Below are 27,090 nucleotides of genomic sequence, written 5' to 3' on the forward strand. Positions count from 1 at the left end.
GAACAATTTTTCATGACTTATTTTCCTTCCATCTCTCATTCCAATAGAACTCCAAATAACCATTTTGCTTGATATATACTGAGTGGCCAGATTATTATGATCTCTGAATGCATAATAATCTGGCCACTCAGTGTGTGTGTGTGTGTGTGTGTGTGTGTGTGTGTGTGTGTGTGTGTATTAGAGGCCCGGTGCAAGAATTTGTGCATGGGTGGAGTCCGGCCAGCCTGGCCAGGGGGAAGGAACATGGGCGGTTAGCCGGCCTGCCTGTGGGTCAAACTCCTGATCGAGGGGACAATTTGCATATTAGCCTTTTATTATATAGGATATACACTGAGTGGCCAGATTATTATGCATTCAGAGATCATAATAATCTGGCCACTCAGTGTATATTCCAAAGGTTTGTACGTTTCTTCATTATCGTTTTCAGTATTTACTCCTTTTCTTTTCTTCAAATAGGCCACTCACTTTACTTTTCACATCTTGGGCCCTAAACATGCTGGGTAAATGTCCCGGAATTATCACAATGTCCTGCGGAGAACTCTGGGATGCAGTGTGAGTTCCCACCTACAGCCATGTGTGACCTCAAGCAAATCATTTAATATCTCTGAGCTTCAGGGGTTCTTGTTTATTTGTTTTGTTCTCATTTTGCCAAATGAGAAATTAAAATAATACTTCCCCCACCTTCTTTGCAAACATTGGTTACTAACATAGATTTGAAGCATATATCCTAACTCTACCTTATTTTTTATTGGCAGCTTCTTTCACTACATAAAGTTCATGGCTTATGGATTTGTTGTCATTGCCCCTTTTTAAACTATTCATTTTCTCTTCAATCTAACCTTTCACTGAGAAATGATAGCCATAAATAAAGAGTAATTTATAAATTTGGATTGCTATAAATATTCATCACAATAGTCAAAGTAAAAATTATGCATGGTACCTTTTTCATTTCTTCTCTTGATTAGAGTATCAATATGGAATTAGACATCCTTCTTAATCGCCCTGCATATCTGTCTTAATTCACTATATTTGTTTCTGTCAAAGTGTTTCTTCTGTCCAATAGATTCTATTTCTTGGTCCAACTGGTTCTATCTAGAAATCATCTCTAAAATCTACTATCTTCTCCATCTACACCTTAATTCAAGCCTGCAGAATCTCTTTCCTAGGTTATTGCTGTGATATCCAGACTGATTCCCTTCTGACCCTTGTTTTTACATGATATCCAAAGTGATTTTTCTAAAATGCAAATCTTCCTCATTTCCTGCTAGTTGAAATCCAAGTAATCAACTTAGCATATAGAGTCCAGCATGAGCGGATCCTTGCTCATCTGCCAAGCTTCATCTTCTGTCTTTTCCATATGTACCTCACTTCAACCATACTGGCTTGTAGAAACCCCAACTTACGATGCTCATACCCTCCCATGCTTTTGCCTATAATATTCCCTCTACAGGAATGCAATCTGTCCTTCTCTGCCTAGCCACTTCCTAAGAATTCCTAAAGCTCAGCTGTAACCAGTTCTGCTATAGATAACTAACCTTCCCTACCACAAGCTGCATTAAATGCATCTCCTCAGCACTTTTGTAGCCCACAGAGCTTCTCTTGAATATAGCACTTACCACAATCTGATATAATTATTAACTCAATCACTATCTCTTCAACTGGGCTATCAAATCCTTGAGATCAGAATCTGTCTCTTTTATTTTTGTACTAGAGGCCTGGTGCACAAATTTCGTGCATCAGTGGGGTCTCTCAGCCTGGCCTGCGGGATCGGGCCGAAACCAGCTCTCCCACATCCCCCAAGGGGACCTGAATTGCAAGAGGGCACAAACCAGGCCGAGGGACCCCACCAGTGCACAATCGGGGCCCAGGAGGTACACAGGAGGTTGGCCAGCCAGGGAGGGACCAAGGGAGGGCTTCAGGGTGTGTCCGGCCCATCTCTCTCAGTCCAGATCAGCTGGATCCCAGCAGCAAGCTAACCTACCAGTCAGAGCGTCTGCCCCCTGGTGGTCAGTGCAGATCATAATGAGCAGTTGAGTGGCCTTAGCATATCATTAGCATATTACGTTTCGATTGGTTGAACAGACGACTGGATGACCAGACACTTAGCATATTAGGCTTTTATTATATAGGATATCTAGCATTTAATGAGTGCCTTATTGTAAATAAATGCTTGTTGAATAAATGAATGAATTAATCCACATATATGATTTTTATTTATTTTTTTAAATATATTTTATTGATTTTTTACAGAGAGGAAGGGAGAGAGATAGATGAGAGAGAAACACCGATCAGCTGCCTCCTGCACACCCCCCACTGGGGATGTGCCCGTAACCAAGGTACATGCCCTTGACCGGAATCGAACCTGGGACCCTTTAGTCCGCAGGCCGACGCTCTATCCACTGAGCCAAACCGGATTCAGCCACATATATGATTTTTAGTACAACAAAGCAGTTTAGAATTTATATTCCTGTCATGGACTAATTTTGTTTTTTGTTTTTGTTTTAATCTTTATTGTTCAAAGAATTACATACATCTCCTTTTTTCCTCCATTGACCCCCTCCAGCCCACCCCCACCCCAGGCCTTTGCTACCTTATTTTCTGTGTTCATGGACTAATTTTGGATCTTGGATATGACACTGAAGTTCCTGTACCTCATCTTATTAATACTTACAGGAAAAACAATTTGTATCACAAGAACTTCTGTATCCCTTTCTTCCTAAGTTTCCACTTCCACTACTGGCCATTTTGGGGTGTGGAGCTGGTCTGGCAGAAAACCAACTGAAGGTCCAAGGATGGTCTGTGTCTGCAAGGATGGAAAGAAAGCAAGGACCTATTCCAAGAGTCAGAGGGGCAGACAGAGAACCCCACTCTGTGTGACCAACCGCATGAGAAACCAGGCATGGCCTCATGGTCAGAGAATATGTGCTCCAGTCGCGCCTGACCAGCTCAGAGACTGGTCAGAGCAGAGGGATATAAAGAGTGCTCAGTCTCTGAATCAGCTACGTACCTCTAGGGGATGAAAGAAAGTGAAATACTCTTCAGAGAGGCACATCCCTAGGAAGGACATTTTGGGAAACATAACTTTAGGAGAAGTAGAAACTATACTGGTTACAGCATAGCTAAAATTGTCCCTGTTCTAATCAGAATGAGTTAGGCTCCCATCCTCAGTTGGATAAGAAGCACAGAAAAGAACCCCTGAGGGCAGAAGGTGCCCAGGCTAACTACACCATATGAGGACACAACTTAAATCCCTATTACTGTTAAAGAGCTCAAATTGAGGGAAGTTTGGTTGAGGGTTAATTTTATAGAAACAGAGGAGAAGTTGGGAGTCCTGTCTGATACCCACTAAGCTAATAGTCAAGTTATTTGTATCCTTTTAGCCCACTGCATTTACTAGTAGAAGTCCTCATTAATTTAACTGTTTCTTCTCTAGTTGTCTTGTATTTCCACATGAAGCTTTTACAGAGAAAGGAGTTTGGTTTGGGGTTTTTTCATTTGTTTACTTTTTACTATAGAAATTTTAAACACAGCCCTGGCTGATGTGGCTCGGTTGGTTGGAACGTCATCCCACACACAGAAAGGTTGCTGGTTCAGTTCCCGGTCAGGGAATATACCCAGGTTGCAGGCTGGATCCCTGGTCAGGGCCGATCAATGTTTCCCTCTCATATCAATGTTTTTCTCACTCTCTCGCAATCTCCCTTCCTCTCTCTCTCTAAAATCAATAAAGACATATCGTCAGGTGAGGATTAGAAACAAATTTTAAACACACAAGGAGAGAAAAAAGTAAAATGAAGCCCACATACCCAACACTCAACTTTGCTAGTGCCATCTATTCCCGTCCACAATATTATTTTTGCTCGAGTATTTAAAACAGATGCTATTAGCACAATTTACAATAGCTAAGATCTGGAAACAGCCTAGGTGCCCATCAGCAGATGACTGGATCAGAAAACTATGGTACATCTACACAATGGAATATTATGCTACCATAAAAAAGAAGGAATTCTTACCATTTGCAGCAACCTGGATGGAATTGGAGAACATTATGCTGAGTGAAATAAGCCAGTCAATGAAAGAAAAATACCACATGATCTCACTCATTTATGGATAATAAAGAACATTATAAACTTGAACAAAAAGATAGATACAGAGGCAGTAAAGCATCAAACAGTCTGTCAAATTACAGCAGGAAGGTTAGGGAGAGGTGGGGAAGATAAGAGATCAACCAAAGGACTTGTATGCATGCATATAAACATAACCAATGGACGCAAAACTCTGGGGGTGAGGGCATATATGGGAGTGGGGTGGGGGGGCAATGGTAAGATATGTACACATATAATACCTTAATAAAAAAAATTGAAAAAAATAAAATAAATTAAATTAAAAAATAAAACAGATGCTATTAATCAGATCACTCCACTTATTAATATTTTAGTATAATTTCTGACTAATAATGACATTTATAGCATAATCACAATAGTGCTATCACACCCAATAACAGTAACAAATAAATCCCTTTGTATCAGGAGCCAAACAAGATTTGCAAAGGGCATTTTACAAATTCTATATGCACCCCTTCCTCATTCCCTTCTGGTATCACAACTATAACTTGCACTTCCACAAGAACATAGACAATGTGGGCCTGTAGTGTCTTTATTTTCATTTCTGCCCCCATGTTCCAGCTTCTCCAAACCTTTCACCATTCATTTCATTATACATCTGTAATGTTCTGCTATCACTACAAGAGTCTCCTCAATCCTCCTCCTCACCCCACCCCCCAAAACTGGAGCTTTTCATACACAAAAAGAAATATTCCATTTTAATGATGGAAAAATGGAGGAACCAAGAGTTCAAAGTATATAGCAAATGAGCCAGGTGTCATATGAATTCAAGCTCTTCTACTTACTAACTATGAGAACTTGGGCAATGAACTTCTCTGAGCCTCAATTTCCTAATCTATAAAATGGGGATTTTAAAATATTACATGTATAAACTACTTAGCACAATGACTGGCACATAGTATATAATAAATTGCTACTATAATTAGCAGTTATATGTCAGATCCTTTTCTTTCCCCTTTTCCAGTCCAATAGCTGTCCCTTAAAATAGAATAACCTGTGGAATAAGAATAACACAACAAAGACCTTTCATCAACAAAATGAAGCATAACCCTTACACACACACACACACACACACACACACACACACACACAATCTACTAGTGCATTTGGTACTGAAATCCAGTTCTAGATTCAGAGAGTTGTCTTTTTTGAAGAAGAAGAAAAGTAAACATAGCTAGTAATAAAGATATTCAGAAATGAAGATGAAGGGAGAACAATGCCACAACACATTGTTTGGGAGTTCTAGTGAGGAACCAGAGTTCTTAGCAAATCCTTACTCAAAGACTAATCCTCCTCCTTTGAGGATAGTCATCCTCTTTAACGAAAAGCAAAACCACATAAAAGATACAAATGAAGGGTGATGGAAAAGGATACACATATTTAAGGAGCCAAAACAGACAAATCTCCCCTCAAAAGCAAAAGAATGTCAGATATCATAAATTTCATTGCTAACCCTTTCAATTACTCATATACTTACATTTGTATTATATATTTCAGAAGATTTAAGTTCCAAGTGGCAACTTTACCTGTCACTTTCAGCAGACAGGAGAGGTCAGCAAAGAACACTCCCGTTCTTTGGCAAGTGACTCCATCATCATCATCATCATCATCATCATCATCATCATCATCATCAATTACATTTGAAGAGCCTTTACATTTTTTCAAAGCACTTCCACATATATTATTCAATTAAATTTTTGAGCAGTTAACTTGCAAAAAGTAATATGTCAGGAGTTTAGGGAATTTTACACATTAAGCAAAAGTTAAGCAACAAAGGTGAAGGAAAAGATAACAGTGATCTTATTCATTTATCAGATATTGATTGAACACTCGCTAAATGGTCTAGACACTTAGAGATATGATAAATCAACAACAAAAAGACATAAACCTCATCCTGTGGGCCAAAATCATAGTAATAATTCATAATTCTGAGTGTTTATGCTGTGCCAATAAACATAAAAATAATAGTTGTATTACTGTTATTAATCCCATATTACCAATGAAAAAAACAAGGCTTAAAGAGGTAAAGTAACTTGCCCAAAGTCACACAGGAAATAAATAATAGAGCCATTTTCTGACATGTAACCTACAAAGAAAAACAATTAAACTAGTTGTAAACCACCATACATTTTTTAGCACATTAAAAAACGCATAGAGCCGAAACCGGTTTGGCTCAGTGGATAGAGCGTCGGCCTGCGGACTGGAAGGTCCCAGGTTCGATTCCGGTCAAGGGCATATACCTTGGTTGCGGGCACATCCCCAGTGGGGGGTGTGCAGGAGGCAGCTGGTCGATGTTTCTCTCTCATCGATGTTTCTAGCTCTCTATCCCTCTCCCTTCCTCCCTGTAAAAATCAATAAAAAATATTAAAAAAAAAAAAAAAAAACACATAGAGCCCTGGCCAGTGTGGCTCAGTTGGTTGGAGTGTCGTCCCGTGCACCAAAAGGTGGTGGGTTTGATTCCCAGTCAGGGCACATACCCAGCTTTCGGGTTCGATCCCCAGTCAGGGCATGTGCAGGAGGCAAATAATCAATGCTTCTCTCTCACATCAATGTTTCTCTGTCTGTTTCTCTCTCTCTCTTTCTCTCTCCCTTCCTCTCTCTAAAAATCAATACAAATAAAATTAAATAAAAACAAAAAAACACACATAGATACCTAATATCATTCAATGCTTTCATGCGTGAATTAGTGATACCTGACTACTTGCCAACTGGCAAGTCTTAACATGGAAACATTTCATTTGCCAGACATGAAGCACTTACAATAAAGAAAAGGGGGGAAACAATTTGTTTGCCAGAAGGGAAGACTGCTGTTTTGATTTCTATTGCATTATTGGTCAGGGGAGCTTGTGCTAGAAACTGAAAGTCAGATCCATTCATGGCATGATGGAGAAAATGATAAAGTGGTGAATTTTCTTCAAGTTGAGTTTGTTGGATATTAGTAATAATTTGAAATGGAATAGGGAGCTCTATTTTATTTTCATGCAATCAGGTTAGGTTATATAAGCTTGTTTTTAAAGTATACTGGGCAGCTTCCTCAGATCAAGATTCTGAAATTGAAGAGTCTAAGAGGCCAAATTCCTTGTACCTACCATCCCATCCAAAGAGTGACTCACAAGTTTGTACTTTCTTCCTAATGTGACAAGAAGAAAGTATTTTAAATGCCAAGGACAGGGTGGGTGGGGGATAGGAATTTTTTCATCTCTCATTGCTAAACTGTACTGAGCTCTCTATAATCATAGATTTTTTAGGAAGTAAGGAGCTATTTGGTGGAAATTAAATAATTTCAGAGACATACAGAAGCTGAAGACTCTGAATCATTCTTTAAGTTTCCATATTTAAATGCAATACACAAGACATATTTGAATTATCAACCATCTGTCCAAGAAAATGATTGCACCGAAAATAAATTATACTCCCTAAGAAATGGAGATATTCCTAAATAAGATGAATTATAAACAGCACTATCCTGAAATTGAAATGTCTGGCTACTTGGACAAACTCTGGGAAATATTTGGGACCTTACTTTTCTGCTGAAGTACATTACATTCTCTTTCATGACAGTGCTAAAGTCCAAGTTGAGATTCATGATCAACCTGGAGTTAAAGTTCAGACGTGCTGTGACTCAGAACATACTGTACAATTCCCAAGAATAATTTAGTCCATCATATATTTCTCTAACTTGATCAAACTAAACAACAATTAAATATAAAATTATAACTCTTTAGAGACTCTTTTTAAGACTCCTAAAACTATAACATTCTTTAGTATTGACTATGTAGCAGGAATTATTCTAAGCACTTTACCCTAGTAACCCTTGTAAGCCTCACAACAATCCTATATGGTAGGTGCTGTTTTATTCCCCTGCCCTTCTTTTCCTTTAAATGAAAAAACTAAGGAAACTGTTAACAATTTCAAAAATTCATGCAGAATACATATAAATTGTTCTTTTACTCATTCAGCAAATATTTATTGAGGGTCAACTATGTGCCCAGTACTGGGGTATAACAGTGCATGAGACAGCTATAGCCCCTGATCTCATGATGTTTATGATAAAGTGCCAATGATGAACAAAATAGACAAAAAAAATGTTTTAAAGGTCTATAAAGAGCCATTCATGGAGCTGAAATAGAGAATAAAGAAGGAGCTAGGGAATCTCTTCTTTACATATAGTGGTTTGAGAAGGCCTCTCAGAAAATATTTAAGTTAAGGCATAATGAGAAGATACTAGACATGAAAAAATGGGAGAAAGTTCCTGGGTTAAGACCACAAAGTGAGCACAGTCATCTAAATCATACACATCCGAACCAGGCCGGTGTGGCACAGTGATTGAGCATCGACCTATGAACCAGGAAGTCACGGTTCAATTCCCAGTCAGGATACATGCCAAGGTTGTGGGTTCGATCTCCAGTGGGGGGCATGCAGGAGGCAGCTGATCAATGACTCTCTCTCTCTCTTCATTGATGTTTCTATCTCACTCTCCCTTCCTCTCTGAAATCAATAAAAATATTTTTTAAAGTCACTTAAATCATACACCACCAAACTACAGTGAAAGGATTGTTTAAAAAGAAAGGAACAATAGGCAAGAAGACACACGGCAACATAATTTTGAAACCTGAAAGCCAATAGACAAGTAGCAATTGACCTGGCAGACCAGAGAGAGTTGAATCCCAGGCCAGCAGCAAGGAAAGCTGAGAACGAATAATGTACATCTCAGAATTCTCAAAAGGCATGGAATTAATTGGCAGCACCAGATAGCTCTGAATTAGAGGTGTGGAGCAGGAATGGGAGTTTTAAAAATAGGAGAGCCCCAAACTGGTTTGGCTCAGTGGATAAAGCGTCGGCCTGTGGACTGGAGGGTCCCAAGTTCGATTCTGGTTAAGGGCTCATGCCTGGGTTGTGGACTCAATCCCCAGTGGTGGGGGGGAGGGGTGGTGCAGGAAACAGCCAATCAATGATTCTCTCCTCATCATTAATGTTTCTATCTCTCTCTCCCTCTCCCTTCTTCTCTGAAATCAATAAAAATATTTTTAAAATAATAATAAAAATAGAAGGAGCACCCTAGCTGGTTTGGCTCAGTGGATAAGAGCGTCAGCCTGTGGACTGAAGGGTCCCAGGTTCGATTCTGGCCAAGGGTACATGCCTAGGTTGTGGGCTCGATCCCCCAGTAGGGTGCATGCAGGAGGCAGCCGGTCAATGATTCTCTCTCATCATTGATGTTTCTATGTCTTTATTCCTCTCCCTTCCTCTCTAAGATCAATAAAAATACATTTAAAAAAAAATAGAAGGAGGGATTGGCCGAACGCTGTTTAAGAAGCAAAATGAGCCCTAACCGGTTTGGCTCAGAGGATAGAGCGCTGGCCTGCGGACTCAAGAGTCCCAGGTTCGATTCAGGTCAAGGGCATATACCTTGGTTGAGGGCACATCCCCAGTGGGGGGGGGGGTGCAGGAGGCAGCTGATTGATGTTTCTCTCTCATCGATGTTTCTAACTCTCTCTCCCTCTCCCTTCCTCTCTGTAAAAAATCAATAAAATATATATTTTTTAAAAAGAAGCAAAATGATCCCTAAATGCCCTCCACTATTTCACATCCCTAAAAGAGCTCCTCTCCCAACTCAGTGGATCTGAAGTCTATTGTCTAAAGAGAATATACACCAGAGAGTCTCTGGAATGAAAGAAATCAAAAACAGTTGAAGACCAGTTAACCTACCTAAACCAATGGGATTTAGTGGGTATGTGACGTCTGGAGACTGAACACAGAGCTGAGCCAACCTCTGCCCACCCCACCCTACCCCTAGCAGACAGACCCTTCCCCTTCAGGCTGGAGATTGGAATCCTCTTTCTCTCTCCTTCCTTCTGTGAACCTGACCAGTCAAAGAGGAAAGACCTGAAGACAGTGACATCAGGGGTTTCCCAATAGATGCCCCCACCGATGTGCTCAGGTCAGCTCCTTAGTCCCAACCCTTAACCATCAAGATAGCAAAGAACCGGCAGCCATCTAACGAAAGCCTCTAATAGCAGACCAGAAGGAACAGGAAATCAGCTTGGAGAAAAGTAATCTATGTAGAAGGAAAAAAAAAAAAAACTTTAAAAAATCTGTTATTAATATCAGAAAGATGAGAATGAATGTTGAAGTCCTATCCGGGTGAGGCTGGGTCCCGGGTCCAGTTGAGGCCGCGCCCCTGGGTCCAGGAGAGGCCACACGCCCCTGGGTCCAGGTGAGGCCACGCGCCCCTGGGTCCGGGTGAGACTGGATCCCGGGACCGGGTGAGGCCGCGCACACCTGGGTCCGGGTGAGGTCACGCGCCCTGGGGCCCGGGTGATGCTGGGCCCCAGGTCCGGGTGAGGCCGCGCCCCTGAGTCTGGGTGAAGCCGCGCCCCTGGGTCCGGGCGAGACCAAACCAGAAGGAGTCGGACCTGCATTACCACCATTTGTCCACCATCCAGAGCTGAAAAGTCAGTGCCGACATGTACACATAAGGAACTGGTGGACATTGAAATTGGGTCTCAAAAGAACTGTTGGTCCAGAAAGAAACTTACTACAGACTGATTCATTTGCCTGTCAGCATAACTATTATTGCTCGTCTCACATTCAGTTCTTATAAGTATATTTCTAGTAACACATGATCTCACTCATCTAGGGGAAATGATGAACAACATAGACTGATGAACAAGAACAGACCCAGAAACAAGGAGGCATCTATCGGACTGTCGGGCCTCAGAGGGAGGGTAGGGGAGGGTGGGGGTAGGGGGGATAGATCAACCAAAGGACTTGTGTGCATGCATACAAGCCTAACCAATGGTTAAGGACAACAGGGGGGTGGGGGCATCCGTGGGGAGGGGTGGGGGATGGGAATGGGGGGATGAGGACAAATATGTGACACCTTAATCAATAAAGAAATTAAAAAAAAAAAAAACTCCCTGATCCCGGCATGCTCCGCAGATTAGGCCAGGCCTTACTGCTGGGCAGGTAGATGGTGGCACCTGGCGCAGAACCACAGATCCTGATACATTACTTGATGTCCCCAAAGCCATGGTCGGCAAACTGCGGCTCACGAGCCACATACGGCTCTTTGGCCCCTTGAGTGTGGCTCTTCCACAAAATACCGCAGCCTGGGCGAGTCTATTTTGAAGAAGTGGCATTAGAAGAAGTTTAAGTTTAAAAAATTTGGCTCTCAAAAGAAATTTCAATCGTTGTACTGCTGATATTTGGCTCTGTTGACTGATGAGTTTGCCGACCACTGCCCCAAAGGATCTATCGCAAGCTCCGTTCTCCTGGCCAGTGGGCACACCGGTAACGCAGGCTTGTTACGCAGCCACTGCGACCTTGCACATTCACCTCGACCACCCGCACACTGTTGCTTAGCTCCGGGAGCAGGGGCGCATGCGCAAGGTGGTCCTTGAGGCCCCAGATGAGACCCCCCACCCCCGTCAAAGGAGCTGGCTGAGACACTGCAAAAGGAGCAGCCAGAGAATGTCGCCACTTGCATTGCACTCTGTCCCTATCCCAAGGGAGAAGTGCATCCGTATTTGAATAAGTTCCAATTGTTCAAGTGACTGATGTTATGAATTGCTTTGATATATTTGAGTATCAGCTGGATCCAGAAACTGCATGCCATCCATCCCTCAGCATCATGTACTCCTTTTAATGGCAACTTCCTCTTCCCTTTAATTTATGACAGTTTCTTGAGAGTCAAACACATGTTCACATTAAAGTTGTCATTAGTAAAAGAAGAAGAAGAAGAAGACGACAAGTGAGCTGCTGCAGCCACTACCGGAGGCATCTGTGACAAGATGAAGCTCACCATCCTGGACCATTATTCTCAGGCCAGTGACTGGGCCCCAAATACATCAGGAACCTCATCATCTAGTTCAGCCCAGGACCAGACAAGTACTTCACCCTGGAGCTCCCCACTGGGAGCACCCCACTTGGCCGCTACAAGAAGCTAATTGAATACTACAAGAATGGAGACCTATCTACACTAATAAAAGAGAAAGATGCAAATTGACCGTACCTTCATGACACCCACCAGCCAATCAGGAGTGAGTATGCAAATTAACCCAACAAAGATTATGGGTTAATTTGCATACGCAGGCACTGAACAGCCAGGGGTGGGGCAGGACGCCTGCGTCACTGCCATGGCAATGACACAGGCATTCCGCACCGCCCCAGCTGCTCCGGGCCTCTGGGCAGCGTGGGAAGGCGGAAAGGCGGCTCCGGGCTGGAACGAAGGCAGTGCCGGCAGCCAGGGGAAGGAAGGCCCATTCTTGCACAAATCTTCATGCATCGGGCCTCTAGTCCTTCAAATAAGTGAAGACCTTCAACATGGATGAGGATGTGGGTCTTCCTCAAGACCACCCAGAGAGTTGCCACTCCTTTATGTGGGACAACTTCTTCAAGCACACTGACACCCACCCAGAAAACACCCCCATTCTGGATGGGAATGCAGCTGACCTGCAGGCTGAGAGTGATGCCTTTGAAGAGAAGATCAAGGATACAGGAGGGAATGAGCTGTTTGTTGGAGGCATTGGCCCTGATAGACACATTGTTTTCAATGAGCCAGGTTCCAATCTGGTGTCCAGGGCCTGTTTGAAGATGCTAGCCATGGACATCATCCTGGACAATGCTAGATTCTTCGATGAAGATCTCACCATGTGCCCACCATAGCCCTGATGGTGGGCATGGGCACTCGCATTGATGCTACAGAGGTGACGATCCGCATCACAGGTGCTCACAGGGCATTTGCTCTGTACAAAGCCATAGAGGAGGGAGTGAACCATAGGTGCACCATGTCTGCCTTCCCGCAGCATCTCCGCACCATGTTTGTGTACGATGAGGATGCCACCCTGGAGCTTAAAGGGAAGATTGTCAAGTATTTCAAAGGTTTAATTCTTGTTCATAACAAGTTGGTGGACCCCTTGTACGGTATTAACGAAAAAGAAACAGAAACGGCAGTCTTCTAAGAAACCACACTGTGACTAGCCTGTGCTAATCCTAGTGTCAAGTACCTCATTGGGACAGGCAGGTCTTTCTGGAAATTGTCTTTTTAGAAGGATATAATTGTAGTTATTTAATAAAAATAAAAAAGGGGGGGTGTAGTTCTATTTCTTTAATCCTGTATGATTACCCCAGATAAATGGGTGAACTTACTGTTCTCGGCTATGGAGCTCGGAGCCCCTCTCCCTCCTCCCCCTCTCTCTCCCCCTCCCCCTCCCCCTCCCCCTCTCCCTCTCCCTCTCCCTCTCCCTCAGTTGGCCTTTCCATGAACTCTGAGGACTCCTAGGGAGAGGGCTTGGGAGCATAGGGTTAAAGAGAAGGCTTTGCTGATAAACTCAGAACCTCAAGGGGCCCAGCAACATCAAACTCCTCTCCCTCAGGGACCCTCCAGCACTGGGAGGAAGGCAGAAGCCCTTTTTCCACCAGAGTCCTGTGTTTTTTGTTCCAAGGCCTCACTGTGACTCCCTCTTTTTACATACTCATTAATAAGTAGAAGGCCCACTGGGGCAACAGACACGGCATAATTTCAATGTGGTGTGCAGGCAAGGTGATGGGGGCTAAGGCAAGCAGTTCAATTATGAGTTGTCACAACACATGAGTTGAGTGCTAAGACAATATACAAACGCTTCTAAAGCTGCCTTTCCCCACCTAAAATACCCTGCCCTTCTACCCGTCTCAGGTTTGTGTGGCGTGCTCTGATGTTTCCAGAACATCAGGAAATAGAACTCCTTTGTCTCTTTATCCTTCACAAGGTGAGTCTATTCTCTACCTTCCTTGTACTCTTCTAAGCCTCCTCCTCCCTGTCTTTGTGCCTGTTTCAAGCTACTGCTGCCTCTATTTCTGGGGAAGATCTTTCAGAGCCTAGCTCTGCCTCTGAAGTGCTGCGTTTGGTACCAGCATTTTGTCTTTAGCTTTTATACATGATTGTGCTGCTATTTTGTTTTAAGCTAATAAATCAATTGACTTGTTTACAATATAATATTTTCTATTAAATTCAAAAAATTGTAAAAATAAATGCATAAAACAAACAAACAAAGGAATCATTGAAAATTAAAAATAGGATCCTAGAGCCTGACTAGCATGGCTCAGCAGTTGAGCATCAATCTATGAACCAGGAGGTTCGATTCCCAGTCAGGGCACATGCCTGGGTTGTGGGCTAGATCCCCAATGTGGGGTGTGCAGGAGGCAGCCAATCTATGATTCTCTCTCATCATTGATGTTCCTATCTCTTTCTCCCTCTTCCTTCCTCTCTGAAATCAATAGAAATGTATTTTTAAATATATATATGATCCTAGAAATAAATAATCAATAGAAGGGTTAGAAGATACAGTTAAGGAAATTCCCCACCCCCCCCCCAACATATAGCAAAAACAAACAAAAGACAAAATAGGAGAGAAATGAATCAACCCAGGAGATCCAATATCAAAATAAAAGGAGTTCCAGAAAAAGGCAATAGCAGAACCAAAAGAGTTAAAATCATTAACAAAAGTGTTAAGAAAATTTTAGAATGTAGTAGATTTAAAAAGTCTACCATAAGGAATAAAAATTGACACATAACAAGGCACATCATTGTAAAATGTCAGAAACCCATGACAAATGGCTTTGGACCTCTCAAAGCAACCCTGGAGCAAGACAGCAATGAAGCAATGCCTTTAAAACCCAGGGGGAAAATTACTCTCAAAGTAGAAAACCTTATTCAGGCAAGCTGTAAATAAAAAATAAAGACATGCTTAGACATTCATGGTTTCAAAAAATGTATTTCCCATGCATCCTTTTTCCTAGGAAAGACCCAGTTGTGCATCAGGCATAGGAGGCAATCAGTCAAGATCACAGCACCGTGATTCAAGAGAGACTGTTGAAAGCTGTCGTCACCAAAGGGCCCACACCCAATATGCTGGGTTTTTAACCTGAAACAGAATGCCTGGGTGAGTGTGCCCCCATTCTTATTTGTCCGTAAGCCAATGAAGTTCCTACTCTCTTTCACAGTCTTCTGCAACCTAAGGATAATTTTACCCCCAAAGAATTCTTCTTTGACCTACTTCTAAGAACTAGGGGTAGGTCATGTCGAGCTTAAGCAGAAAATACAGAGTAACCCACTCTCCAACCATATTTTTGCCAGAGGTACAGTACTTGGTTCACATTTCTACATCCTCCAAAAGCCCCAACTATGGTGAACCTTGCCTTTCTTGGACTCACTCCTGGCCTTGCTCAATGATGTCCCCAGAAGGGGCTCTCAAGGATATTGAATTCAAACTGTGTCTCAAAGACTCCATTTAGCGCATCTCCATGATATGAAAGAGAGAATACATTATGTGTATAGTTTCAAAAACAATACTAAATGCACACTCAGGTACCCACCACCAGATAAAAAGATATTTACTAATACTGTATCTTATCTGTATCTAGCTATACTTTCATCCCCCTCACTCATCATAAAAGTAAATACGTTTTCTGTTTAAGCATTCTTTTGCTTTTCTTTATAGTTTTATCCCCTCAGCATGTATATAAACATGTAGTGAATATAAACAATGTAGTATTTAATTTCAAAAAACTGAAAAGCACTCGGCCAGTGTTGCTCAGTGATTAAGCATCGACCTATAACCCAGTAGGTCATGGTTCGATTCCTGGTCAGGTTGCAAGCTCGGTTCCCCAGTAGGGGGCGTGCAGAAGGCAGCAGATCAATGATTCTCTCTCATCACTGATGTTTTTATCTCTCCCTCTCCCTTCCTCTTCTGAAATCAATAAATTTAAAAAAGAACTGAAGAGCAAGCCCAAACTCAGTGGTGTAAGGAAAACACAATATTGCCATTGATTGCAAGATTCCCATACTTACAAATTTTGGTCATCGCCTCTTAGTGGCAACAGAAAAAAGGAAAGGACTAAAGGAAAGGACTAATGCCATAACTTCATCTTGATACAGCACAGAGAGTGGGTGAATAGTCACAAGCCTGATTCTAAAGGCTGCAACCATTTATTCAAGAAATTAATTTTAACTACCACAGACGGGGTTTTTTTTGTGTGTGTGTGTTTTATATATTTTATTGATTTTTTACAGAGAGGAAGGGATAGGGATAGAGAGTTAGAAACATCGATCAGCTGCCTTCTGCACATTCCCTACTGGGGAAGTGCCCGCAACCAAGGCACATGCCCTTGACCGGAATCGAACCTGGGACTCCTTCAGTCCGCAGGCTGACGCTCTATCCACTGAGCCAAACTGGCTAGGGCCAGAGACAGGGTTTTTTAAAGAGTCTAGTTAAATATGCTAAAATAGGAGGGATCTGGGAAGAGGGCAAAGGCAGCAGCAAAGAGTATTGTTTTTTAATATATTTTTATTGATTCCAGAAAGGAACGGAGAAGGAGGAAGAGATAGAAACATCAATGATGAGAGAAAATCATTGATGGGCTGCCTCCTGCAGGCCCCACACTGGGGATCGAGCCTGCAACCTGGGCCCGTGCCCTGATTGGGAATCGAACCATGACCTCCTGGTTCACAGGATGACACTCAACCACTGAGCCACGCCAGCCGGGCAGCAGCATAGTTTTTATATCAACCCAAGCCCCTCGACTAAAAACAGACAGAACGATGAGGATGACAACCCAAAGAAAATACCTACAACAAAATTAGGTGACAAAGTAGCCCTGTGTACCAATTATCAGAGGAGGGGACAAACTTCTGACAGCTATCAGCATCCACGCAGGACACAAAAGGAAGGCCTTTGGGCCTGATGGTCCTCTGGACAGGAGAATTCTCAAATCGTCCACAGGTACTCACAGGGAACACTGGTGACCCAACCTGAAACAGATGTCAGAGCAGGGCAGAGGTTCTTCAGGTGCTAAGATCTTTAATGAGGGAGCAGGGGCTCAACTCTAAACACTAACAAAGCAAGATAAAACCTCGTGCTCAGAAGTTACTGCTGTTAGTAGAATCCCCATTGAACAGTGAAAGGGTATTAGATGCAGAGGAGAAAGTCCAAATAAAAGACAACGAATGAAATCAGGCCTTAGAAAGAACAAGAGCATATTTTTATCACTTTGTAAAACAAGGAAATAACAGAGGAGCCCTAAAGTTATCCTCACCTAACTCTCTCTCCTAAAATTACAGAGAACTTATTTTGCTTTAAAAAATGAGCAACAGAAAATCCCATACAGATTTATCTTAAGAGAAAGAAATAAGAAGCAGAAACATGTGCACTAAACAGATGAAAACTATAGCTTCAGATTTCAAAAAAAGCTAAAAGAAATTAAGAAAATGATTGAAACTATTATTAAGCACACTGAATTAGGTGACTAGAGAAGAGAGAATCTAAAAAGGGAGGTGAAAGAACTCTGGAGATAATTAGAAATAAAAGAAATATTTTTAAAATGAAGACAACCAGTAGAAACAGGAATAAAAACATGGATAATGCTTGAGTAAAATAAAACATGGAAAGGAGGAATTCTTAAAAATTAAAAAGAAATAAAGAGGCTTCTGGTTATGATAAACTAAATCTCTACCAACAACCCCTCCTCCTGTCACAGAAAATACCTACAAAGCTTGGACATGATGGAGACAGCAGCAGCCTGAGGGGAATGGACAGAAGCAGACAGACTCTGAAAGGGGGTTCCAGCTGCTGAGCAGGGGAGCAGGCTCATGGCATTGAGCCTGGGGCTAAGTGCAGTCCCAGCAGCTGCACAGCGGTGAGGACAAAGAAAGAGCCACAACCTTTCTGACTTGGGGAACCAGGAAAGGAAAGCTGGCAGACATGAATGTTAACGCAAGTAGAGGAATCCCACAAGGGAAAGGGGACCTGCAGACTCTGAGTACCCACCTCCCTGACGGATCCCTAGAACCACACAGATACAAAACAGACTCAAAACAACCCAGCTAAAGGCAAAAGATATGAACAGAATAAGAAGTTGCTGCATAAGCAACAGAGTTTACAATGCAAGCCTAGACAAGAAAATGACCTAGAATAAAGGAAACAGTACTCATTAGAGGGAAATAATAGAATCCAAAGTCTCTACAACTTAACATTTATAATGTCCAGGATACAATCCAAAATTATCCAAGATACAAAGAACCAAGAAAATGAAACACATTCTCAGAAGAAAAGAAAATCAGTCTGCCGAAACCGGTTTGGCTCAGGGGATAGAGCGTCGGCCTGAGGACTCAAGGGTCCCAGGTTTGATTCCGGTCAAGGGCATGTACCTTGGTTGCGGGCACATCCCCAGTAGGGGGTGTGCAGGAGGTAGCTGATCGATGTCTCTCTCTCATCGATGTTTCTAACTCTCTATCCCTCTCTCTTCCTCTCTGTAAAAAAATCAATAAAATATATTTTTTTTAAAAATCAGTCTAGTTCCATCGTGAAGTAAACAGATGATGGAACTAACAGAAAGGTATATACAAGTAGTATAACAATCCTCAGTGAAGTAAAATAAAATATGCTTTCAGTGAAGTAAAACAAAATATTTCTCTCATCAGAGAAATAAGAAGTCCCAACGGAAAAATAAAAATGATTTTTAAAAAAGAACAGAATGAAAATTCTAGAACTGAAAAAATATAAATTTCTGAATTAAAAAAAAATCACTGGATGGACTTAGTAAATTGGACATGACAGAGGAAAGAGTACATGAACTTGAAATAGATCAATAGGGGTATTCAAGGTTGAAGAACACACACACACACAAAAAAAAAAGGATTGGGGAAGAAAATGAACAGAGCCTCAGAGACCTGTTACATAACATCAAACAGTAAAATTAAGGATGTGTAAATAGAATACTGAAAGGATAGGACAAAAAGAATGGAGCAGAAAAAAATATGTGAAGAAATAATAGCCAATAATATCCCAAATTTGACTTTTTTAAAACAGAAATTTTCACACACAAAATAAGCAAAGCAAACACCAGACAGAATAAACATCTAGAAATCTATGCCAAAAGAAGCCAAAGATAAACATATGTCTTGAAAGCATCAAGATAAAAATACATATATATTACATACATATTATGGACGTAGGACAATTTGATGGCTGAATTCCCCTCTGAAACCATTAAGGCCAGATAGAATAATATCTTTAAAGTACTGAAAAGAGAAAAAAGCTGTTAAAGCAGAATTATATATTTAGAAAAAATATCCTTCAAGAATAAAAGCAAAATAAAGGCATTTTCAGATGAAGCAATTTGGTTATAAGCAGAGCTGCACTATAAAAAAAATCTTAAAAAGTTTGGGGGCTGAAGAGAAATGATACCAGATGGAAACATAGCTCCTCAGAAAAGAATGAAGAGAAGCAGAAATGACAAATCTCTTTGTAAATACCAAAACTATATATATTTTGTTTGTTTGTTCGTTTGTTTTGTTTTGTTTTGTGTTTTTGTTAATCCTCACCCGAAGATATTTTTCCATTAATTTTTGAGAGAGTGGAAGGGAGGGGGAGAAACAACAATTGGTTGCTTCCCGAGCCTGCAACCAAGGTATGTGCCCTTGACAGGAATCAAACCCAACCTGGGACCCTTCAGTCCGCAGGTCCCTTCAGACCCTTCTATCCACTGACCCAAACTGGCTAAGACAATAATGTATTTTGTTTTTCATCTTAACTTCTTTATTAACCATATAACTTTAAAATTAAAATCATAGCATTGTCTAGTGGGTTATATAACATGTATTACATGTAACAACTACAAAAGGAAGAGGGATACCTGCCTATAAGACTGCAAGATTTCTAAATTTTAAATAAGAGTAGTACATAATTATATATTAACTATGAAAAATTAAGAATGTACATTATAATTGCTAGGACAACCTTTACTTAAAAATGCAAAAAATAATGCCTAAGAAGCCAATAAGAAATTTTTAAAGGTTTAAAGGAAATAAACGCAAAATACTGGGTGGGACAAAAGTAGGTTTACAGTTGTTCATATGGAAAATCCTATATAATAAAAGGCTAATATGCAAATTGTCTCCTAGACCGGGATTTTGACCCAGAGTTCGACCAGGGGGCGGGGCCAGCTGGTCAGCCGCCCACAGCCCCACCTCTCGGCAGGCTGGACCCCACCTGTGCACGAATTCATGCACCAGGCCTCTAGTAATAAATAATAATACAAGAATAAACTCTGTGTTTTGTGTACTCACAACTATAAACTTACTTTTGTCCTACCCTGTATATGCCACTCAAACAGTAAGCTGGAGTAGCATTATTAATTCAGGTAAATAGATTTCAAAACAATACATATTAATAAGCCAAAGAAGATACCCCATAATGAAAAAATAGATGCCTTAACTGGAAAACATAACAATCATGCAGAATATATATTCTTTTTCAAGAGCACATGGATGTTTACCAGTACAAACCATGTTTTGGGCCATAAAACAAGTCTCAATTCATGCAAAAAAAATTGAAATCTTTTGTTTTCTGACAAAAATAGTTATTTTTAGAAATAAAAAACAATAAATAAGAATGATGAAGCCGAAACCGGTTTGGCTCAGTGGATAGAGCGTCGGCCTGCGGACTCAAGGGTCCCAGGTTCGATTCCGGTCAAGGGCATGTACCTTGGTTGCGGGTAGGGGGTGTGCAAGAGGCAGCTGATCGATGTTTCTCTCTCATCGATGTTTCTAACTCTCTATCCCTCTCTCTTCCTCTCTGTAAAAAATCAATAAAATATATTTTTTATTTTTTATTTTTTTTTTTAATATATTTTTTTATTGATTTTTTACAGAGAGGAAGAGAGAGGGATAGAGAGTTAGAAACATCGATGAGAGAGAAACATCGATCAGCTGCCTCCTGCACACCCCACTACTGGGGATGTGCCCGCAACCAAGGTACATGCCCTTGACCGGAATCGAACCCGGGACCCTTGAGTCCGCAGGCCGACGCTCCATCCACTGAGCCAAACCGGTTTCGGCAATAAAATATATTTTTTAAAAAAGAATGATGAAAATCCCAAATATTTGGAAATTAAAAAACACATTTCTAAAGAGACTTTGGGTCAAAGAAAAAATTATAGAATAAATTACAAAAATTGTGAGCTAAGCAATAATGAAAATACAGCCTATCCAAATTTGTGAAATGCAGCTAAAGTAGGGCTTACAAGGACATTTATGGCTTTAAAAACCTATATTAGAAATGCAGAAAGGTCTCAAATCAATAAAACAAGCTTTCACTCTAAGAAACTATAATTAAATCCAAACCAAACCAAAAGAAGGAAATACTACAGATAAGTGCAGAAATCATAAAATAGAAAACAGAAAAATAATTTTTAAAAATAATCAAAACCAAATGCTGGTCCTTTGAGAAGATCAAAAAAATTGATAAATCTCTAAACAGACATGCCAAGAAAAAAGAGAAACATAAATTGCCCATATCAGAAATAAAAACACAGCAACAGTTTCTACATATACAGAAAGAATAAGGGATTATTACAAACAACTTTACGTCAATAAATGGACAACTAGACAAATTTGTCAAATGTACAAAATGAGCAAATTCCTTTAAAGACACAGATAACAAAGTTGACCAAGAAGAAATTAAAACAACAACAAAAATAACTTGAACAGCTTGTATCAACTAAATTGAATTTAAAATTTAAAACCTTCCCCTGCCCTGAACACACACACACACACACACACACACACACACACACACAACAATAGCCTTCAGATCCCAATGGCTTTAGTAGTATAAATTTTATCAAAAATTTAAGGAAAATTCAATATCCATTCTATACAAACTCTTTCAGAAAATATAAAAAGAGGAACACTTCCAAACTCATTTTATAAGACCAATTTTACTCTAATTCCAAAACCAAACAAAGATATCACAAGAAAACTATAGACCTATATTGATCATGAACATAGATACAAAAATCCTTAACAAAACATAAGCAAAAATGGAGTACAACAATATTTTAAAAGAATATATATTATGATCAAAAGTGGTTTATTTCAGGAATGCAAGGTTGATTTAATATTGTGAAAGGCTCAAAGCTTTCTACCCAAGTCAAGGACGTGCACTCACACTACCTTCATTTACATTGTTCTGTAGGTCCTAGCCAATACAACAGGCAATAAATAGAAATAAAAAGACTGGAAAGGTAGATATAAAACTTTATTCACAGGTGATATGATGGTGTGTATTGAAAATCATAAGTAATCTCCCCAAAAAGCTACTAGACTAAGTAAGTGAACATTGCAGGGGTGCAGAATATTAGATCAACACCCAAAAATCAATTCTATTTCTCTATACTAACACCATATAATTAGAAAATGAAATTTAGTAAAGAGCTCCATTCATAAAAATACTTAGGAATAAATTTAATGAACAATGTGACAAGATTTATAATGGGAGTTAAACAAGACCTAAATAAGTGTGTGTGTGTGTGTGTGTTGTGTGTGTGTGTGTGTAGATAGATAGATAGATAGACAGATAGATAGATAGATAGATAGATAGATAGATGATAGATAGATGTATAGATATATATGTATCATTCCAAGGGTTGGAAAACTCAATGTTGTTAAAATAATAATCCTTTTTAATTGACCTATAGGCTAAAACCCAAATAAGTGTCTTTAAAAAAAAGAGAGAGAAAGAATAAAAGAAAGAGACATTGATTTTAAGTTTACATAGAAAGCAAAGGACCTAAAACAGCTAAAAAACAATTTTGAAAAAGTTGGAGGATTTATACTACCTGATTTCAAGGCTTACTTTCAAGGTATAAACTTACAGTAATAGGGACAGTAGTATGTCACTGGCATTGGATAGACATAGAAATTAATAAACATAATAAAGTCTAGAAATAGACTCAAACATATATGGTTGGTTGATTTTTAACAAAGTTACCAAGATAAATTAATGGAGATAAGATAGATTTTACAACAAACGATGTTGGAACAACTGGATATTGCATGTGAAAATAATGAACCTCAAAATTTAACTCATACCATACATAAAGATTGGCTCAAAGATGTTCAAAGACCTAAATGTTAAAGATTAAACTATTATATTTCCAGAAGAAATATCTGGAGAAAATCTTCATATTATTAAGTAAGGCAAAGATTTCTTAAACAAAACACCAAAAGCACAAATGATAAAAGAATAAAGTTGATAAAATGGACTTCATAGCCTGGCTGGTGTGGCTCAGTGAATTAAGCATGATCCCAGGTAGCAAGAGGTCGCTGGTTTAATTCCCCATCTGGAGCATATGCCTGGGTTATGGGCTTGATCCCCAGCAGGGGGCATGCAGGAGGCAGCTGATTGGTGTTTCCCTCTCATTGATGTTTCTATCTCTCCCTCTCCCTTCCTCTCTCTAAAATCAATAAAAACATATTTTTTTTAAATAAGAAACTTTTTAAATGGACTTCATGACTTAAAAGTTCCACTTCTCAAAGGTCATAGCTAAGAAAACACAAAGGTAAGCCACAGAATGGAAGCAAAATTTTTCAAAACAAAGAGCTTATATTCAGAATATATAAAGTAATCTTACAACTCAATAAAAAGAAAACCAAAAATCTAATTAAAATGAACAAAAGATTGCAATAGATATTTCCCAAAAGAAGATATACAAATGGCCAGTAAGCACATGAAATGGTACTCAACATCACTAGTCCTCAGAGAAATGCTAATTAAAACTACAATGAAATACCATCATACACTCACGAGAATGACTAACGTTAAAAAGTCTGTCAATACCAAGTGTGATGAGGATTTGGGGCAACTGGAACTCTCTCCTACATTATTGATGAGAATAAAAAATGTTACAGCCATTTTGAAAAACAATATGGTAATATCTCATAACATTAAATATTCATTTACCATATTGTCAAGCAATTCTGGGTATTCCCCCTACAGGAATAAAAACATGTATGCAAATACTTTTAGCAGCATTATTCATATGGCCCAAAACAGGAAACAATCCAAATAATATATACATACCATGAAATATTAAAGAGCACTAAGAAGAAACAAAATATTAATACACTCAACAATATGAATGAATCTCAAAAACTTTATGCTAAATAAAATAAATCACACTGAAATGACTATGCACTGAATGATTCCATTTATATGAAATTCCAGAACTGGGGGTAAAAAGGGGGTTCAAGAGCAAAAGAGCAAAGGGACACAGGAATCTTTTTAGGGTTAAAGGACTGTTCTTTATACTGATTAGGATGGCACACCGGTACAGAGAGTGGCAAAAGTATGTTTACAATTGTAAATAAATGAAACAGTTTATTCTTGTATTTATTTATTATTGTTTATTGATGTGTAGTATAACTGTAGACCTACTTTTGCCTAGCCCTGTATATACTTAACAAAATTCATTCAACTATGGTTTCAAAATGAGTGAATATTATAATCATTTCCATAATAAACAAAAAGAGAACAAAATGACATGTATTCCAACACATAGGTACTTGGCCATGTCTACACTAGAAGACATAATGGCATAGTCAGATGTTTGTAATAACGCATAATAAAACTTTGGATTTATGAGAAATAAGAAAATATTCAACTGAAAAGTTTCAATTTTTAATTTATATTCAACATTTCAAATTAAGGGCTAAATAATTATATCCCTACTTATATGCAAAATCACCATGAATAAGCTAGCTCATATATAAGACTAATAAAAGTATATTGTATAGTGGACTCTAACAAACTGGAAAAGAAATGATTTTTAAAATAGTCAATAAAAACTGATCCATATAGATTATCAAAAAGAGAAAAACCCATCATACATATGATAGGGATTGCAAAGAATGTCAACCAATAGAAAAAATAAATATTAAAACTATAATTCCAGAACACTCTTCTAAAATTTAAAAAAAAATCTCAAAATTACATATTAAAAGGATAAACCACAATCATTTTAACATGGCCAACAGTGAGTCATATTACAGTTAAAACTACTTTTATAAAAAATCATTGGGCAACCAGGCAAAATAAGGAAAAGAAAACAAGACCTTCACCAGACTTTTCAACAATTCTTAATTCCCCCTAGAAAAATGGTGTAACAAATTTAAGACACTCAAGGAAGGAAAATATGTGTTAAACAATTTACATCTATCCCAACTGACCTCCAAGTACAAAGCTGTAAACTATTATAAACTTTCCAAAACTCAGGGTACAGTGATCCTGTGTGTCCTTCCTATTAGGAAAGAACATTCAGACAACCAAAGAAACCAAAAGATACTAATACAAGAATTAGTTGTGAGCATTAAATATAAATATCCCTGTAGAACAAAGCTAAACCATAGTTATACAGGAGAGAATAAAGCATAGTATAGTAATCAAAAATTGGGATGGGGAAATAAGGAGTGCATATGATATGATTACCTAATTAATATTAATTGGAAATAAAAAGACATTATTTTAAATCAGATACTGAGACAGAAGGAGCAAGGGGAAAGTTACAAGCTAATTTCAATATTGTTCAATGTAAGAAACCAATTTAAGTCCAAAAAAATGGACTAATGGTATAAAAAGTATAGTATAAAGTTAAACAATGGAACAAGAAAGCAGATAAAACCCACTGCATAATGAAAAAAGTGTAGATACAAAAGACATAAAAATAAAACAATACGATAGAACTGAGGCCAAACATTTTAATCATATCAATAGATGTAAATGGGCTTAACTCACCTATTGAAAGAAAAGGATTTTCAGATTGGCTAATAAAGCAAAATCCAACACTATGCAGAATACAAGACACACCTAAAACAAAGAGATTCAAAAGAGTTAAAAATAAAAGGATGGAGAAAGATACATCAGGCAAACACAAAAAGAAAACAGGGGGTCATAATCTTGATATCTGACAAGGTGGAACTGAAAGCAAAAAGCATTAAAATATATAAAGAAGAACACTTTATAATTCTTAAAGCTACAATTTACAATGAAGACATTGCAGTTACTATATTTATGAACCCAATAATAATAATAATTTTCATTAAGCAGCAACCTACAGAAAATGCAAGGAGAAATAGACAAACACACTAATAGGAAAACTTTAACATACCTCACAATCCAAAATCAAGCCAACTAAAAATTAATCAAGTGTAGAAGACCTAGGCAACATAATGGTAGATCTTATAGAGTATATCAAGCTCTGGATTCCAAAAATGGAGATTAAACTTATTTTCAAGTGCACATGGAACATTCACAAAAAATGTCCAAATGTTAGGCCACACACACACAAAATTCATTAAGTTCCAAAGAATAGAAATAATGCAAATATTATTCTTAGGCTATAATGCAATAAAAACAGAAATCAATAACAAAATTTTAAAACTTCTTTCCACATGGATTTTATTAGCACACTTTTAAATAACTCTTGACTCCAAGGCAAAATACTAAATGAAACTGCAGAATCTCTTGAAAATAATAATAAAAGCCTCACATTATGAGGCGTCCACGGGCTACAACGAAAAGAAGTATCAAAGGAAAATATATTGCATTAAATGCCTATATCAAATTATTAAAACAGATAAATTGATACCCAACTCAAAAAGCTAACAAATAACCTCCAAAAAGAACCAAGAAAAAGGAGAATAATATAAGCATAAATTAATTTAGAAAAAACAATAGAATTAATACATAAATCCAAAAACTATTTCCTTACAAAAGAAATCAACAACATACAAACCGCTAACTAACTCAATCAGGAACAAAGGAGGGGCCCTGGCTGGGTAGCTCTGTTGGTTAGAACCCAAAACCCCAAGGTTGTGGGTTTGATCCCCAGTTAGGGCACATACAGAAATGCATAAATAAGTGAAAACACCAAATCAATGCTCTTCTTTCTTTCTCCCTTCCTCTCTCTTTCCCTCTCTAAAAATAAATAAATAAATAAATAAATAAATAAATAAATAAATAAATAAGTTTTTAAAGGAAGGGTGAAGACACAAATTATACTAAATACACCACATTAGATATGACAAGGAGTTACATCAAAATAATAGAAATGGTTAAATTTCTAGAAGACACTTTTGCATAATTCTATGCAAACA

The 27,090-nt window shown here is 38.9% G+C and overlaps 2 pseudogenes; both read left to right on the plus strand.

The window, feature by feature from the left end:
• Nucleotides 1–11,049: 11,049 nt before the first annotated feature.
• LOC129148957 (putative peptidyl-tRNA hydrolase PTRHD1) lies at nt 11,050–11,674 on the plus strand (annotated as a pseudogene).
• A 237-nt stretch (nt 11,675–11,911) lies between these two features.
• Nucleotides 11,912–13,100, plus strand: LOC103302908 (glucosamine-6-phosphate isomerase 1-like; annotated as a pseudogene).
• The last annotated feature ends 13,990 nt before the right edge of the window (nt 13,101–27,090 follow it).

The sequence above is a fragment of the Eptesicus fuscus genome, chromosome 5, assembly GCF_027574615.1.
Source record: "Eptesicus fuscus isolate TK198812 chromosome 5, DD_ASM_mEF_20220401, whole genome shotgun sequence".
NCBI lineage: Eukaryota > Metazoa > Chordata > Mammalia > Chiroptera > Vespertilionidae > Eptesicus > Eptesicus fuscus.